The sequence below is a fragment of the Ovis canadensis genome, chromosome X, assembly GCF_042477335.2.
Source record: "Ovis canadensis isolate MfBH-ARS-UI-01 breed Bighorn chromosome X, ARS-UI_OviCan_v2, whole genome shotgun sequence".
In the NCBI taxonomy this organism is placed as follows: Eukaryota; Metazoa; Chordata; class Mammalia; order Artiodactyla; family Bovidae; genus Ovis; species Ovis canadensis.
The window spans coordinates 37,624,779-37,642,790 of NC_091727.1; the positions used below are offsets into that span (position 1 = coordinate 37,624,779).

The 18,012-nt window shown below is 43.3% G+C and overlaps 2 pseudogenes; both read right to left on the reverse strand.

The window, feature by feature from the left end:
• Positions 1-598: 598 nt before the first annotated feature.
• Positions 599-1,441, reverse strand: LOC138930190 (ferritin heavy chain pseudogene; annotated as a pseudogene).
• Positions 1,442-16,175: 14,734 nt separating this feature from the next.
• On the reverse strand, positions 16,176-16,710 carry LOC138930689 (ferritin heavy chain-like; annotated as a pseudogene).
• Positions 16,711-18,012: the final 1,302 nt, after the last annotated feature.

The window sequence follows — 18,012 nt, forward strand, 5'->3', positions numbered from 1 at the left end:
GCAGAAAATAGGCAGTTTATCCCTTCTGAAGCCAGATAATTCTAGCCTCCATTCACCAGGGCTGCTCTTCACTTTGAACTTGTCAAAGAGGGATTTGGCCAAGCTGACTTCTGGACCCCCCATCTTGCTACCCAGAATTAAGCAGTAACATTTCACATAAAGTGAAAACTCCCTTCACTTCAACCCTTGCCCAACCCCATCCCCTTCACTCTTTCCCCAGTTCAACCCCAATCATGATTTTCAGGCCATGTTTTTATACTTTAACTCTGCCCAGGCATCCGCACTCACCAGGGCCCCAGACCAACCCCAACCCAACATTGTTTTACTAGGGGAGGAATGATTTTGTGTTTTCCATGGCCCCATGGAACACCTTCCCTCTCCCTCGGTGGAGATCCTAAGCTGCACGTGGACGGGGCCTGGGTAGCTAGAGAGACTCTTGTATACCTGTTTTAAAGTTCAAAAGTGAGAGATTTGCACATAAAAATTAGAGATGTTTATTTATGCATCAACTATTAACTTTATTTGAAGAACCAGTAACTTTATGTGAAGAACTGCCAACACTGCAAGAAAAACACTTCAGTGAAGTTTTTCTGCAAGGGCAATACTGCAGACTTCATGGCAGGCAGGGTGACCTTGGGCAGTCACCCGGGACTCAGGGGAAAGTCCAGTCTAGGATCAGTCCTCCTTGTCGCCGTCGCCCAAGGTGAGCTTGTCAAAGACGTACTCTGCCAGGCTGCCTTCCGGGGACCCCACGTTGCTCAGGTTGCTGACATGGTCTCCCAGCTCCTTGATGAACTTGACCTGCTGGTCCAGGTAGCCGGTCCCCAGGAAGTGGCACAGGTGGGCGTCGCTGCTGTCGGTGGCCAGCTTGTGCAGGTCGAGCAGGCTCTGGTTGACGCTCTTCTCCAGGTGCAGGGTATCTTGCATGGCCTGGAGTGCGCTCTCCCACTGCTGGGTCTCGGGCATTCTGATGTCGAGGAAGGAGACGCGGCCCCCACGCCGGTTCTGCAGGAACATCAGGCTCTCGGCTGTCTTGCTGTGCTCGTGAGAGCGGAGCAGGAAGAAGCGGTAGAAGTGCTTCAAGCCCACATCATCACGGTTGAGGTAGAAGGCCACGGCCAGGCACTGGAAGGAGGCATGGAACTCCAGGGCAGTGTGGCTGTTGAGCGCGGCCTCACACTCAAGGCGGTAGTTCTGACGAACCTGTGAGGGTGGTGTGGGCATCATGGCGGGCGACTCCAGGGCCCAGGGAATGGGGGCTCGGTCGGCAGGTTTGCGGGGCCGGCATCGGCGGGGGCGCGAGCGCCAGCGGCCTCCTCGGAGCCTTCCCATGGTGGATGATGTGGGCGACCAGAGGCGGGCTCTGGGCCAGACGACAGGTGGCTGGGTGCGGGCTCTAGGATGGATGGATAATGGCGTCCGTTGGGCCAGGTCAGTGCCTGGGCTTGAGATTGGTTAAGGAAGAGGTCACGTGGGTGGGCGGGATCCGTGGGCAGGCGGGGTCTATGGTCTTGACCCGCCTCCTTTCGCCTGGTGACGTAATGGCTGTTGAGAAGGGACTATAAGACAATTTCAACAATCAGGTCCAGGAAAATAACCCAGAAAAGCTCCACTCCTTGTCTCTCTCCAGGTCCTTCTCACCTATACTTTCTGATTCAAGTGAAATAGTCAGACTACAGTGTGTAGAAGCTAGTCTCCTGAGGGGCGGATGAGAGGCTGGATAACGTGTCATTTACGTGTGGAAGAAGCCTCTTCAGGGTGGGCTTTGATCAATGAGAAATGGGGGGTTGAAGAGAGCCTGTAAGATAAATACCAATGCTACCCTCTTCCACACTGCCAAGTGACCTGAGGAATGATTTCAGATTCTAAATCTCTAGACAAGCCTGTTCAGTGAATGATCTGCTGAGTCTTTGTGGCTCATTAGGAAGCAGTGGCCTGCGTGATAAACACGTAGGATTACATTTCTTCACATCTTTCCCTGCCTGATGTTTCATTTTTCTCCCCCTTATTGCTGTGAGTTCACACATTCTATCAAAATCAGCATCTTAACAGCATTTAAGCTGAGTCTCAGTGTCTGTTTTCTAAAAGTCAAAGCTCAAACTCCTGTGTTGGTCATTCTTGGAATTTCCCTATCTGTTATATGTCTTATTATCTATTATTTTATTTTCTCATATATTTTCTACCTATTACTTCTTTGAGAATTTCCTCTTTGTTCCTTTACTAGCTGGTTGCGATTTCTGCCCTCCCTTGGTCCTATTGTATTGTGGCAGGATTGCTTTGACAATTAACCATCTCTCTAATTTGCTATTCAGCAGTGCCTATTCTATTCTTCTATTTATTGTGTTTTCATTTTCATGATCTCTAGTTTATTTTTATGGATTATATATATATATATATATATATATATATATATATTACTGCCTGAGGATATTAAGTGTATTTATTCTGAAGTTTTGGTCTTACTCTACTAATGCTTTATCTTTGAGTTTAAGTAAGGTTTTTGTTATGTATTTTTATTTTGAAATATTTTCAAAGTTTCAGAAAAGTTACAAGCATAGTGCAATGAACTTGTAGCTTCTGAACCATATGAGAATAAGTTGTTGACCTGATGTTTCATCAGCCGAAATACTTCAGTGTCTAATTTCTGAAAACATGGAAATTCTCCTGTAGCTACAATACAACAGGCAAAATTGAGGAATGAACTTTGATGCATTACTACCATCAAATACTCAGATGCCATTCAAATTATTTTTTTTCCAATTATCCCCCAAATGCCTTATGCAGTAAAAGGACCCAATCTAGAATCTCATGCTACAGTTAGTTATCATGACTGTTAGCTTCCTTCAGTCTGGTGTAATTCTTGAGTCTCTCCTTCTCTTGCATGCCTTCACACTTTTCAGAATCGTAAGCCAGTTATTTGGTAGAATGTTTCTGACTTTTGGCTTGTGTAATCTTTTGAGTATAGGAGCTCTTTCTTTCATTTATTCAGTTTGATATTTCTTCTTTATAGTTTATTTTTTTCAAGTTTTTCTTCAAACAGTTGACGATTTTTAATTAATGATTGGTTTTTAGATTCCTTTTTAAACATTCATCTGTGTGAATTTAGAAAGCCAGGGAGATAAGTGGTGGGACAACTTCTACTCTGGCCAGTCATTAGTGAAATTGGAGAGAATCAACTCATATTTTTGGTGAACTGCTGGATTTGGAATCTCCTTGTTCTTCCCGGGTTTTTCTACTCACCTGTGGGTACTGTCCCAACTTGTGACAGAAGCTTCCACACACCCTGCTCTGATCTAAAAGCATTTACCCCCTCTCTTGCTACTGCTCTGTGTGGGGACTAGGAAGCAGTTGTGGGCAACAGTGTGTGTACTTCCTGTGGTATCCAACTAATCACCTTCTTAGATGTGTCCAGACTCAAGGCTGAAGGACCCTGTGCATAATTGGAAATAGTAGAGCCAAGCATGTTCTATCTAATTAATCAGTTCAGAACTTGCCTAGTAACATTTGGAAGTGGCTTATGTTCCCGGTGAGTTTGTATTGCTGAGGAGGACCCAGCAACATTTAAACACAGCATTCATATGGCTTCTTCCTTTCTTTGAACAAGCATGACAGGAAAGATAATCAGAGATGAGGGACAAAAACCACAATCCAAACTACAAAAACTGCCTTGTGTTGAGAACATAAACGGAAATATCTGCAAGTTGGGGCATTCACCGAGAGGTGGTTGGCTATCTAGAAGTTGTTCAAAAACTTAAGAGCCACCTCATCAACTTGAATGTTCTAGGGAAAATGGATGGACCATCACACAAGTCACTTAACATCTTTAATTTCTTCATCTATACAATAAGATTAAGAAACTCAAACTTCTGGCGAAAATAAATAGGTAGAACACATGCAAATTGGGAAGTTCCATGCAAAAAGTAGTCTATTGAAATTGTCACAGGGGAAGGAAGAGGACACATTGCTAAAATGCATTATCTATGCTGTGTAATACCACTGTCAATTAATTTTACTAATTATGAAAGGTGAATAACTTGGGAAAGAAGAAGTCAAAGGTTGGTTGCATCTTGCTTAAAATAACCATAAATACTATTTGTGCAAGGTGGCATAATTGATATAAAGTAAATTGATACAATTTATCAATAAATATATCAATATATCAATTGATATAAAGTAAAACTTCTTTCATTTTGGAAAAGTGTTATAATTTGTACTCAGGACACTTGAATGGAGCTTAATCAAGTAGGAAGGGATTGGTAGCTGTCTCAGTGGACACTGTCTCGCCTACTTACTGACTTTGTGGAATAAACCCAGTAACAGGCTATATGTAAATAAATGGTCATGGGTCAGTTCCAGTAAAATTTTATTACAAAAGCAGATGGCAAAAATCACAGCAAGTTATTTTGTGGATATCACTAAAATTATTATGGTAAGCAGAGGCGAAAAGAAAAAACAAAACAGAAGAGCGAATACACTATTAAAGGAGAACAATAAAATTGGAAAACTGACATTACTCGACCTCAAGACTTACTATAAAGCAATGGTAGTTGAGACAGCATGATATTGGTGAAAGAATAGCCAAATATTTCAATGAATAAACTAGGGAATAGGTAAAGAATCTGCCTGCCATGCAGGAGACATTGGTTGGATCCCTGGGTTGGGAAGATACCTTGGAGACAGGAATGGCAGCCCATTCCAGTATTCTTGCCTAAAGAATTCCATGAACATAGGAGCATTCCATGGGGTTACAAAGAGCCAGACACGACTGAACACAGACACTTTATCTCCAAGCAGTGTTAGGACCCCCAAATGGATATACTAAACCACCACCAGGGAGTCCAGAAATACAACCATATAAATATGATCAAGTGATCTTTAACAAAGAAGAAAAGGTAATACAATGGAACAAAGATAGTATTTTCAAGAAATGGTGCTGAAACAACTGGACATCAACATGCAAAGAAATGACACACACTGTACATCATTTATAAAATTTAATTTAAAATGGATCATAGACCTAAATGTAAAATGTCAAGTTATAAAGCTTCTAGAAAAGAACAGTGGAGAAAGCTCAGATGACTTTGGGTATGTAATTGATAAACTATTTGATTAAAATTAAAAACTTCTGCCCTGTGAAAGACAATATTAAAAGAATGAGAAGACAAGGCCCAGACTGGGTAAAAATATTTGCAGAAGACACATGATCAAGGACTGTTACCCAAAATAGACAAATAACTCTGAAAACCTGACAATAAGAAAACAAACAGTGTAGTTTTAAAATGGGACAGAAACGTTAACAGCTCATCAAAGAAGATATATAAATGGCAAACAAGCATATGAAATGACGCTCCATATCGTATGTCATCAGGGACATTAACACAAAAACCTGCATGCAGATGTTTGTAGCAGCTTTATTCACAATGCCCAAGATGTGCTTCCATACCTGTAGAGATAAAATAAATTTTGATACAATCAGACAGTGGAATACTAATCAGCACTAAAGAGAAATGACGTATCAAGGTATGGAAAGATATCGAGAAGACATAAATGAAAGAAGCCAATCTAAGAAGGCTATATATACTGTATGATTCCAACTGTATCACAATCTATAAAAGACAAAAGTATGGAAACATTAACGAGAACAGTATGGTATTGGCATAAAAACAGACACACAGATCAGTGGAGCAAAATGGATCCCAGAAATAAACTCAATTTAATTAATTTGTGGCAAAGGAGCCAGGAATATACAATGGAGAAAAGACAATCTCTGCAGTAAATGGTATTGGGGAAACAGGACGTCCACATAGAAAACAATGAAACTGAACCATTATTTTACACCATACACCAAAACCAACCAAAATGGATTAAAGACTTGAACGTAAGACTGCAACCATAACAGTTGTAGGAGAAAGCAGAGGCATTAGTAAACTCGTTGACATTAGTCTTGGAGGTGAGGTTTTGTATTTGACACCAAAGTGAAGGCAAGAAAAGCAAAACTAAACAGGTGGGACTACATAAAACTAAAAGACTCCTGCACGACAAAGTAAAACTATCAACAGAATAAAAAGGCAACCTATTGAATGGGAGAAAATATTTGCAAATGATAAATGTGATAAGGCAGCAGTCGCCAGTCTTTTTGGCACCAGGGATCAATTTTGTGGAAGACAATTTTTTCATGGACTGGGTGTGGAGGGATGGTTTCAGGATGATTCAAGCACATTACATACTTTGTGAACTTTATTTCTAATCTAATGCTGCTGCTGATCTGACTGGAGGCTGGAGACTCCTGTTATATGGGGTTAATCTCCAAAATAGCAAAAAAAAAAAAGATTACTAAAACTGACAGAAGATCTGAATCAATATTTCTGCAAAGAAGACATACAGATGGCTAAGAGGTACATAAAAAGTATTCGGCATCACTTATCATCAGTTTAGTTCAGTTACTCAATTGTGTCCGATTCTTTGTGACTCCATGAATCGCAGCATGTCAGGCTTCCCTGTCGATCATGAACTCTCGGAGTTTACCCAAACTCATGTCCATCAAGTTGGTGATGTCATCCAGCCATCTTATCCTCTGTTGTCCCCTTCTCCTGGCCCCAATCTCTCCAAGCATCAGGGTCTTTTCCAGTGAGTCAGCTCTTCGCATGAGGTGGCCAAAGTATTGGAGTTTCAGCTTCAGCATCAGTCCTTCCAATGAACACCCAGGATTGATCTCCTTTAGGATGGACTGGTTGGATCTTCTTGCAGTCCAAGGGACTCTCAAGAGTCTTCTCCAACACCACAGTCCAAAAGCATCAATTCTTCGGCGCTCAGCTTTCTTCACAGTCCAACTCTCACATCCATACATGACTGCTGGAAAAAGCATAGCCTTGACTAGACGGATGTTTATTGGCAAAGTAATGTCTCTGCTTTTTAATATGCTATCTAGGTTGGTCATAACTTTCCTTCCAAGGAGTAAGTGTCTTTTAATTTCATGGCTGCAATCACCATCTGCAGTGATTTTGGAGCCCAGAAAAATAAAGTCTGCCACCATTTCCACTGTTTCCCCGTCTATTTGCCATACAGTGATGGCACCAGATGGCCATGATCTTAGTTTTCTGAATGTTGAGCTTTAAGCCAGTTTTTTCACTCTCCTCTTTCACTTTCATCAAGTGGCTTTTTAGTTCCTCTTCACTTTCTGCCATAAGGGTGGTGTCATCTGCATATCTGAGGTTATTGGTATTTCTCCCAGCAATCTTGATTCCAGCTTGTGCTTCTTCCAGCCCAGCGTTTCTCATGATGTACTCTGCATAGAAGTTCAATAAGCAGGGTGACAATATACAGCCTTGGCGTACTCCTTTTCCTATTTGGAACCAGTCTGTTGTTTCATGTCCAGTTCTAACTCTTGCTTCCTGACCTACATATCGGTTTCTCAAGAGGCAGGTCAGGTGGTCTGGTATTCCCATCTCTTGAAAAGAACTTTCCACAGTTTATTGTGATCCACATAGTCAAAGGCTTTGGCATAGTCAATAAAGCAGAAATAGATGTTTTTTCTGGAACTCTCTTGCGTTTTCGATGATCCAGCGGATGTTGGCAACTTGATCTCTGGTTCCTCTGCCTTTTCTAAAACCAGCTTGAACATCTGGAAGTTCACGGTTCACATATTGCTGAAGCCTGGCTTGGAGAATTTTGAGCATTACTTTACTAGCGTGTGAGATGAGTGCAATTGTGCAGTAGCTTGAGCATTCTTTGGCATTGCCTTTCTTTGGAATTGGAATGAAAATGGACCTTTTCCAGTCCTGTGGCCACTGCTGGGTTTTCCAAGTTTGCTGTCATATTGAGTGCAGCACTTTCACAGCATCATCTTTCAGGATTAGAAATACCTCAAATGGAAGGCATTAGGCTAAATGAAATAAGTCAGACTAAGAAAGACAGATACCAAATATGTATCTGTATATGTATCTCCTTTATATGTGGGATCTAAATCAATAATAACACCCAAAAGCCAAAACTCGTAGAGGACAGATTGGTAATTGCCAGAGCAAAGGTGAGGGTTCAAGGTGAGCAAAATGGGTTAAGGAAGCAGAAAACAAAATCTTCCGGTTTTAAGTCATGAGTTATAATGTATGGCATGGTGCCTGTCGTTAATAACACTATTGTATATTTGGAAGTTCCTAGTATAGTAAGTCTGAAATGTTCTTATCACAAGTAAAAAATTTGTAACTATTGAATGGTAATGGATGTCAACTACTTGGGATCATTCCACAACATATACAAATATCTAATTATTATGTTATATACCTGAAATCATTGGTATATGTCAGTTATATCTCAATGTAAGAAATATGGAGACAGTAAAAAGATTAGTGGCTGAGAGGGGAGGAGGAAATAATAGGTGAAGGGGATATATTTTAGGGCACTGAAAACTCTGTACATGACTATAGTCAGGGGTACATGTCCCTATATTATTTGTCCAAACCCATAGAATGAACACCGCAAATAAGGAATCCTAATATAAACTATGGCCTTTGGGTGATTATGATGTATCAATGTAGGTTCACCAGTTGTATCAAATTTACCACTCTGCTGCCGGATGTTGATGGTGGTATACATTATGCATATGTGGGGCCAGAGAATATGTGGTCTGGGAATATCTCGGTTCCTTTCTCTTAATTTTGCTATCACCCTAAAACTGCTCTTAAAAATGTTGTTGTTTAGTCAGTAAGTCATGTCCAACGTTTTGCAACCCCATGGATTGTAGTATGTAGACTCTACTGTCTCCCAGAGTTTGCTCAAATTCATGACCATTGAGTCAGTGATGCCATCCAACCATCTCATCCTCTGTTGTCCCCTTCTCCTTTTGCCTTCCATCTTTCCCAGCATCAGGGTGTTTTCCAGTGAGTCAGTTCTTTGCATCAAGTGGCCAGAATATAGGAGTTTCAGAAATAGGCCTTAAAATGAATATCCAGGGTTGATTTGCTTTAGAATCAGACTGGTCTGATCTCCTTGCAGTTGAAAGGACTCTCAAAAAATATCGTCTGTAACAAATTTAAAAAGTAACACAATAGATGGTGGGCTGGATTTGGCTTGCAGACCATAGTTTGACAACCCATGGTATAAAACAAAGCACTTTGTGATGAAACAAATACGTAAATGTGTGTGTGTCTATGTCACTTGATGTGTCTGGTTAACCGTGTGTCTATTACCAAGACAGGCTCACTGCCTGATGTGCATAGAACCCCATACTATAGCATTGGCTTTTGAGAAAAGGAAGAGTTTTATTGTGAGGTCAGCTGGCAAGGAGACAGGAAGCAAGGTTCTCAAATCTGGTTCTTCACCCTAAGGTTGAAGGAGAAATTTAAGGGGTTTGAAGAGTCAGCTGATTGGCCAGTCTCGAATCAGCCCATATGAACTACTTGTGCTGCTGGAAGCCATGGTTTCCTTTTCTCTTGGGAGGACAGAGTATGTTGCTTTACAATGTTGTGTTTGTTTCTGCTGTAGAACAAAGTGAATCCGCTATATGTATACATATATCCCCTCCCTCTTCAGCCTCCCTCCCACACCCACATCCCACTCCTCTACACCATCCCAGAGCACCAAGCTGAGCTCCCTGTGCTTTACAGCAGCTTCCCACTAGCTGTCTGTTTTACACATGATAGTGTATATATGTCTGTGCTACTTTCTCAGTTGGCCCCCTCCCTCTTCCCCCTCATGTCCACATGTCCATTCTTGATGTCTGCATTTCTATTTCTGCCCTGTAAATGGATTCAGCAGTACTGTTGTCCTAGATTCCATATATATGCACTAATAGACCATGTTTGTTTTTCTCTTTCAGACTTCACTTCACTCGGTATGACAGACTCTAGGTGTATCCACATCACTACAAATGTCCTAATTTTATTTCTTTTTGTGGGTGAGTAATATTCCATTGTATATATGTAGATCTTGTTTATCTATATTTGTGTCACTGGACATTTCGGCTACTTCCATGTCCTGAATATTGTGAGTAGGCCTGCTATGAACATTGGGGTACATATGTCTTTGAATTATAGTTTTCTCAGGGTATATGCCCAGTAGTGGGGTTTCTAAGTCATATGGTTGTTCTATTTTTAGTTTTTAAGGAACCTCCATACTGTTCTCCATTGTGGCTGCACCAATTTACATTCCCACCAACAATGCAAGAGGGTTCTCTTTTCTCCACACCCTCTCCACCATTTATTGTTTATAGAATTTTTTGATGATGACCATTCTGACCAGTGTGAGGTGATACATCATTGTAGTTTTGATTTGTATTTCTCTAATTATTCCCAACATTGAGCATGTTTTCATGAGCTTTTTGCCTATCTGTATGTCTTCTTTGGAGAAATGTCTGTTTATTTGTTTATTTGGCTGTGCTGGGTCTTTCTTGCTGTGTGAGGGCTTTCTCTAGTTGTGCTGCATGGGAGCTACTCTCCAGCTGTGGTGCGTGGGTTTCTCATTTTGGTGGCTTCTCTGTTGCAGAGCATGGGCTCTAGGCACGTGGGTTTCAGTAGTTGTGGCTCGCGGGCCTCATTGCTCTGCAGCATGTGAGATCTTCGCAAACCAGGGACTGAACCAGTGTCCCCTGCATTGCCAGGCATATTCTTAACTACTGGGTCACTAGGGAAGCCCTCATGGTAAGTCTCAATTTGTATTGCTCTACTAATGAGTGCTATTGAGCATAACATCCCCATTCATCTGCTCTCTAGGTCCATTACTGAATACTGAGGCTTAAACAGCAAGAAGTCCACACGTGGGATGAGTGCTAGGGTTTTAGGACCTGGGGTTTTGGTTCTGGCTGATTTTCTGTGGCCTGACAGGCCAAATTATTTCCCAGGTGATGCTAGTGATAAAGAACCCACCTGCCAGCTCAGGAGACACAAGAGAGGTGGGTTTGATCCCTGGGTCGGGAGGATCCCTGGAGGACGAAATGGCAACCCACTCCAGTGTTCTTGCCTGGGAAATCCCATGGACTCTGAGCCTGGCAGGCTACAGTCCATGGGGTTGCAGACAGTTGGATACGACTGAGTGACTTAGCATGCATGCATGATGGATCAAATTATTTCCATTAGTTATATTACTATCCATCTTTTGGTGGCCTGGGCAGTGAGCTATGGCTGGTTCTTCCAACATTCTAACAGAGTCTAATAAGTCCTGGATCTCCTCTGTGTATTTCTTTCCTTCTTGATGTTCATAGAGCTCTCGTTTCATATAGCCCCACATACCTGTACCACAGAGAAGGTGTACTTAGAATGAGGAGAAGGAGTTACCTTTTTCTTAGCTCCAAGGTGCAGGGCTCTCATGCAGGTTATTAGCTCTGCCTTCTGGGAAGACATACCCGGAGGAGGATTTCTGCTTCTAGGACTTCCTGATGAGTTACTGTTGCATAGCAAAGAGTCCCCTGGCCATGAAGCTGCTCCCATTTGTAAGCATTTCCATATCTAGATTGTCAGGTCAGGTCTGCTAGAATGGAGTTGAGTGAATTGTACAGAAAGGCCTCATGGCATTCTGCAGTCTATCTTAGTGGCTCATTGTCATTTCCTTTAAGAGCGTCATATAGGGGTTTACCATGATCCCAAAGTTAGGGATCCAAATACAACAAAGCCCAGCTATTCCTGAGAATCCTCATGATTGCTTTCTGGTGGATGATGCAGTCACTCTAATGCCTCCCTTCCATTTGGAATATGTTTCTTTGTCATAAATATTTTACAGTTGGTTGAGAAGTTTTCACTTTTCCCATGGACACTTTATATCCCCAGTCTGCCAGAAAGTTGAAAGTAAGGATTGTATTTTGGCCTGAAGCTTCCTTCATTTTACTGGCCATTAGGTATATTATTCGTATATTGCAGTACAACTCCTTCATTTAATTGGCGGTCCCTTAAGTCCTTGGCTAAGGCTTGCTGAGAAGATGGTGGAGGCATTCTTCGATCCTTGTGGGAGCACCATCCAACAATAGGATTGTTTCATATTAGTCTCTGGATCATCTCATTCAAAGGCAAAGTCCTAGGCCTCAGGACTGAGTGGTATGCATTAAAAGGGATCTTTTAGGTCCAGAATTATAAACCAGCAAAAGTCTCCAAATAAGATTGTAAGTAAAAGTATAAGGATTTGGCACTGTGGGACATATATCGTGTACAATTTAGTCAATGGGTCTCAGATCCCATGCAAACAATAATCTCTGGCCCCTGGCTTTTATACTGGCAGTATTGGAGTATTTTATTGATATTGATAAGTTTGATAAGGGACTTCCCTGGTACCACAGATGGTAGAGAATCTGCCTCTAGTGCAGGAGACCCAGGTTGGATCCCTGGGTAAGGAAGATCTTCTGGAAAAGGAAATGGCTACCCACTCCAGTATCCTTGCATGGAGAATCCCATGGACAGAGGAGCCTGGTGGGCTACAGTCCATGAGGTCATAAAGAGTCTGACATGACTAAACCACTAATGCTACACTACTGAAGTTGGATTACTTGGCATTTAATAACGGTGGTTTTCAGAGGCTTTATACTTCACATGGCTCTTTAAAGGTTATTGCTTTTTCAGTTCTGACACTTGGCACTGGGCTGGTGTTTTCCTACTACTGCGTCAGCGGTCTTGGCTATTCCTGGCCTCCCCACAACTCAAGTATCTGCTCTTACCTTTTGTAGAATTTCTTCAGGGACTTCTGGTTGAAGTTTGTCTCTCCATTGTCATAGCACAGCTTGGAGGATGCAGGCTTGACCTAGGAGGAGTTTAGCATCTACTTTTTCTGGTGAGAAAGTCACCTGGGCATTTAACTTTGTTAGATCTTCCCCCAGTAAGGGAATAGGGCATTCAGGCAGATAGAGAAAGCTGTGCCCTACGTATGCTTCCCCACCCCCCACCAATTATATAAGATTTGAGGTAGGAAATGGAGAGTGTACATGTACGAATGCCCTGGGTTGACCTTGGTCATCTAGCCCTTTGGGAACTTGCTTCATTTGATACTACCCTGCCTGAGGGCAATTGAAAAGATACTAATTTTAAATGTTTAAATTTAAATTAAACATTTACAATATAATAAACCATCTACTCTTTTAAGCCATAGTTTTTTGATCTCTATTTTACATATGAGAAAACAGAGGCACAGAGAAGGTAATTAACATTCCCCAATGCCCTCCATTTAGTAAGTGGCTAGAATGGCATTTGAACCCAGGCCATCTATGTGGAAGAATCCATGACACCTAACTGTTTCTCCAAAACTGGAAAGCAAGAAGGATCTTTAGGCTTCCCTGGTGGCTCAGTGGTAAAGAATCCTTCTGCCAAAGCAGGAGACCTGGGTTTGATCCCTGATCCAGGAAGATCTCACATTTCGCAGAGCACCGCAGCCTGCACATCACAGCTACTGAACCTGTGCTCTAGAGCCAGGGAACCACAACTGCTGAGCCCATGTGCCACAACTACTGAAGTCCAAGCACCTCGAGCCCATGGTGTGCAAGAGGCAAAGCCACCACAATAAGGAACCCACATACCGCAACTAGAGAAAAGCCTGTGCAGTAAGGAAGCCCCAGCACAACCAAAAATTCAATTTCTAGTTATAAAGATGAACAGCTACTCAGCTGGTGCTTGCTTCTATCTAGAGGAGAACAGTTAATTGACATATGTAAGATCTGAGACATTGTTAGAGGAAAATGAAAGTGCCAGTCACTCAGTCGAGTCCGACCATTTGCGACCCCATGGACTGGAGCCTGCTAGGCTGCTCAGTTCATGGAATTCTCCAGGCAAGAACACTGGAGTGGGTGGACATTTCCTTCTCCCAGGGATCTCCCTGACCCAGGGACTGAACCAGGGTCTCCTGCATTGCAGGCACATTCTTTACAGTCTGAGCTACAGGGAAGAATATTTGTAAATATTTGAATATTTGTAAATATTCAAAGCAGTTTGCAAACTTTAGGGAGACTCAGATTGACCATGTGTCAATCTGAGGACCATGTCTTATCAAGGACCATAAGACAGGCAAGATCTGTACAATTTTAACTTTTGCCTTATTAACCAGACCTATGGCACCCCACTCTAGTACTCTTTCCTGGAAAATCCCATGGACGGAGGAGCCTGGTAGGCTGTAGTCCATTGCGTCACTAAGAGTTGGACACGACTAAGCGACTTCCCTTTCACTTCTCACTTTCATGCACTGGAGAAGGAAATGGCAACCCATTCCAAGTGTTCTTGCCTGGAGAATCCCAGGTATGGGGGAGCTTGTTGGGCTTCCATCTGTCGGGTTGCACAGAGTCGGACATGACTGAAGCGACGTAGCAGCAACAGGCACAGAAGAAACATATTTTGAGTGTTTTTGTTAGGCAAAGGCAATATTAGGGTTTACATGTATAGAGACCACCTGATCAAATAGAGTTGACTGAGAGGCTGAATTTTTAAAGGGGAAAAGGAAACAAATAAAGATTTTGGTTTTTGGCTGTGCTGGGTCTGTGTTGCTGCACATGGACTTAGTTTTCCTGAGGCATGTGGGTCATAATTCCTGGACCAGACATCAAACCCATATCCCCTGTGTTGGAAGGCAGCTTCTTAACCACTGGACCACCAGGGAAGTCCCTATCACTTTCTTAAGAAATATTTTTTTTAACTGGAAAATTTATTTCTGCATAGTCACAAAAAGATAAAAAGTTCAGTCTTCTCTCCATTCTGAAAGCATATCCCAGGAGGCCACACTGAGGTCACGAGCAGGCTGATTTGGAGCCACGGGGTATGGGCACAGTCTACAGTTAGCTAATGGTCAAGGTGAGGTTAGCACACCCTGGGCATTTCATCACCTCAGCCCTGCTTCTACATGTTAGTTACCCTGGGCTTGGGCTCTGCCGTACTCCTAGTCCACTCTCCAGGGAGGTTTTCCACTCCCATGACAACACAATCTATATAGGGATCATGGTATTTCCCATAGGTCTGTTTCTAAAGCTGACATCCACATCCACTCTGAACTCCAGATTCATTTTTCTGGCTACCTGCATGACAGTTCCACTTGGATGTCTAATATGCATCTCAGATTTTACATGACATGCCTTCTCCAACCTTCCATCCCAGCTGTGCCCCTGGCAAAAGACCCCAAGTTGATAAAATGGCACCACCATCAACCCAGGCTAAATTATATTATTTTGTTCATATCTCACTCTTCCTCTCTGGTTCATGAAGAAACCTTGCTGATGTATCCCAATGCATATGCAATGTGTCTACATCTCTTCATTTCTTCATCCTCCACTCCAGTTCAACCACCATTGTCTTTCATCTGGACCAGCTGTCATACCTACTAACTGGTCTCCCAGCTTCAACCCTTCCCACACTACATTCCTCAATACAGCCAGTACCAGTGACTTCATATTCAGGGGGATTCATTTTACTTTATATTCAGTATCACAAATTGACCTTCAATCATGAGCTTTTATTTTTCACCCTAGAAGGGCTATATAGATTCACCCTCAGTAGAACTGAGGTAAATTTTGAGTGGTGCCATGTTACTTTATCGCAGGGTGGTACAGTTCAAGTAAAAATCACACGGGGATGTTTTATAAGGGTAGCATCCATGCACAACAGTGGTAACCACAGGAAGTGTGTCTCTAGGAAAGCCAGCCCTGCTACCCTTAGATCATCACTGTAGCCCAGGATGAGCTTGTCAGAGAGGGACTCTGCTATGCCAGCATCCAGGGCCACCATCTTGCTACCCAGAAGTCTGCTTCAAACAAAATGAAGACCCCTTGATTTCATTCCCTTCCCAATCCCATTCCCTTCACTGTTTCTGGAGATCAACACCAATCATGATTTTCAGGCCATATTTTTATAGCTCATCTATTCAGAGTCACCCGTAATCACCAGAGCCTCACCTCACCCATGCCCACCCCATGTACCACATTGTTTATTAGGAGAAGGTACATTTTGTATTGTTCAGGGTCCCATGGTTCCCCTTCTTCCCTCCCTCTGTGCAGATATTGAGCTGCCTGTGGACAGGGCATTGGCAGCTCAAGAGACTCCTGGATACCTGTTTTAAAACTTGAAAGATTTAAGGGTTTGTATGCATGAATCAACAAGGGACCTTTATTTCTTTAGGAAGCAATTTATTGGAAGAACTGGCAATACTGAAAGAAGGAAAACTTAAGTAAACTTTTTCTGGTGACCTTGGGCAGTCACCTAGGACTCAGGGGAAAGTCCAGTCCAGGCTCAGTCCTTCTTGTTGTCATCACCCAGGGTGAGCTTGTCAAAGAAGTACTCTGCCAGGGCACCTTCTGGTGACCTCAGGTTGCTGACATGGTCCCCCAGCTCCTTGATGAACTTGACTTGCTTCTCCAGGTACTGGGAACTGGTACAGGTTGGTGTCACTGCTGTCGGTGGCCAGCTGGTGCAGGTCGAGCAGGCTCTGGTTGACGCTCTTCTCCAGGTGCAGGGTGTCTTGCATAGCCTGGAGTCCGCTCTCCCACTGTTGAGTCTCAGGCTTTCTGATGTCGAGGAAGCAGATTCGGCCCCCACGCTGGATCTGCAGGAACATCAGGCTCTCGGCTGTTTTGCTGTGCTCGTGGGAGTGGAGCAGGAAGAAGCTGGAGAAATGCTTCAAGCCCACGTCATCATGGTCGAGGTAGAAAGCCACAGCCAGGCACTGGAAGGAGGCGCGGAACTCCAGGGCGGCGTGGCTGTTGAGCGCGGCCTCACACTCGGGGCGGTAGTTCCGACGCTCCTGTGAGGGCGACGTGGGCAGCATGGCGGGCCACTCCCCAACCCAGGGAATGCCGACTGGGACGAGGCGTCTGCGGGGCAGGAATCGGCGGGGGTGGGGGTGGAGGCGCGGGCGCCAGCCGCCTCCTCGGAAGCTTTCCAGGGTGGACGATGTGGGTGGCCGGAGGCGGGCTCCGGGCCAGATATGGCTGGTGGCTGGGCGCAGTCTCTGGGATGGACAGGTAATGGCGTCTGTTGGGCGGGGTCAGTGCCTCGGCTTGAGATTGGTTAAGGGAGAGGTCACGTGGGTGGGCGTGATCCATTGGCAGGAACAGTGGGCAGGGTGAGACCACTGTCTATCAAAGCCAGGTTGTGGGGAGGGTGAGGCCACTGTCTATCAAAGCCAGGCTGTGGGGAGGGTGAGGCCACTGTCTATCAAAGCCAGGGTGAGGCCGAGCCGCTTTGAGGTAAGTACTTCGCATCCACAAAGTTTTTAATTTTGCCATAATACTTTTTTCCCAAGGACTTTCTCTTATTCTCTAATTGCTCCCTTTTATAGCACCCTGTTCCCATTTTATAAACCTACTATCATCTTTACAGTTCTGACAATATGAATATGGATTTTTTGTGATGTTCTCTTCTGTTTCCTGTAGTATATTTGTTTTTTCCTCCAGAAATTGTTCTGTTTATGCATCATGATCTCTTCCACTTCTGTCAAATATCTGGTAAGCATTTGTCCATCCATATTTGGGTGTAAAGGACTTATTTGATTAGCTTTGAAATTTACCATGGATCTGAGCTACAGTTATGATATCCATTCCGCTATTAGTCTCCTCTGAATGGGTGTGTGTAGTGTGTCAGTTAGGGAGTGGTCTCTCTTTGGGATACATTGTTTGGAGCTTGCAGGTAAGATAAGGATCATCCCAAATGCCAAATGCTTGGTATTTTCTGAAATTGGAAGACTTTCCTGTATCTCTCCTAGATTGATTATGTCTTTGTGTTTTGTTTCTTTCTCTTCTGTGGAGTGAGTCCACAGTTACATCAGAGCTTCTCTCATATAATTTCCCTTCCTGAGCCTTTGAATGACATAAGGAGACTCTAGCCCCATCCCTTGCCCCACCAGTGTACGCTGGGTCTTGGTAAGAACAGAAAGTAAAAATGTACTGTGTTAAGCTAATAAGACTCAGAATATTTGCTGTAGCAGTTAGTCTACTCTGACTAGTTAGCCAGGAAGGAAGTTCTGGATGACTACAGCTTGTAAGTTACTGTAAGCCTACAGCATTTCCTCTTGGTGCAAACACAGATCCAGAAGTTAAAAAGTCTTCAGCTCCTCCGTGGGTCAACCTGG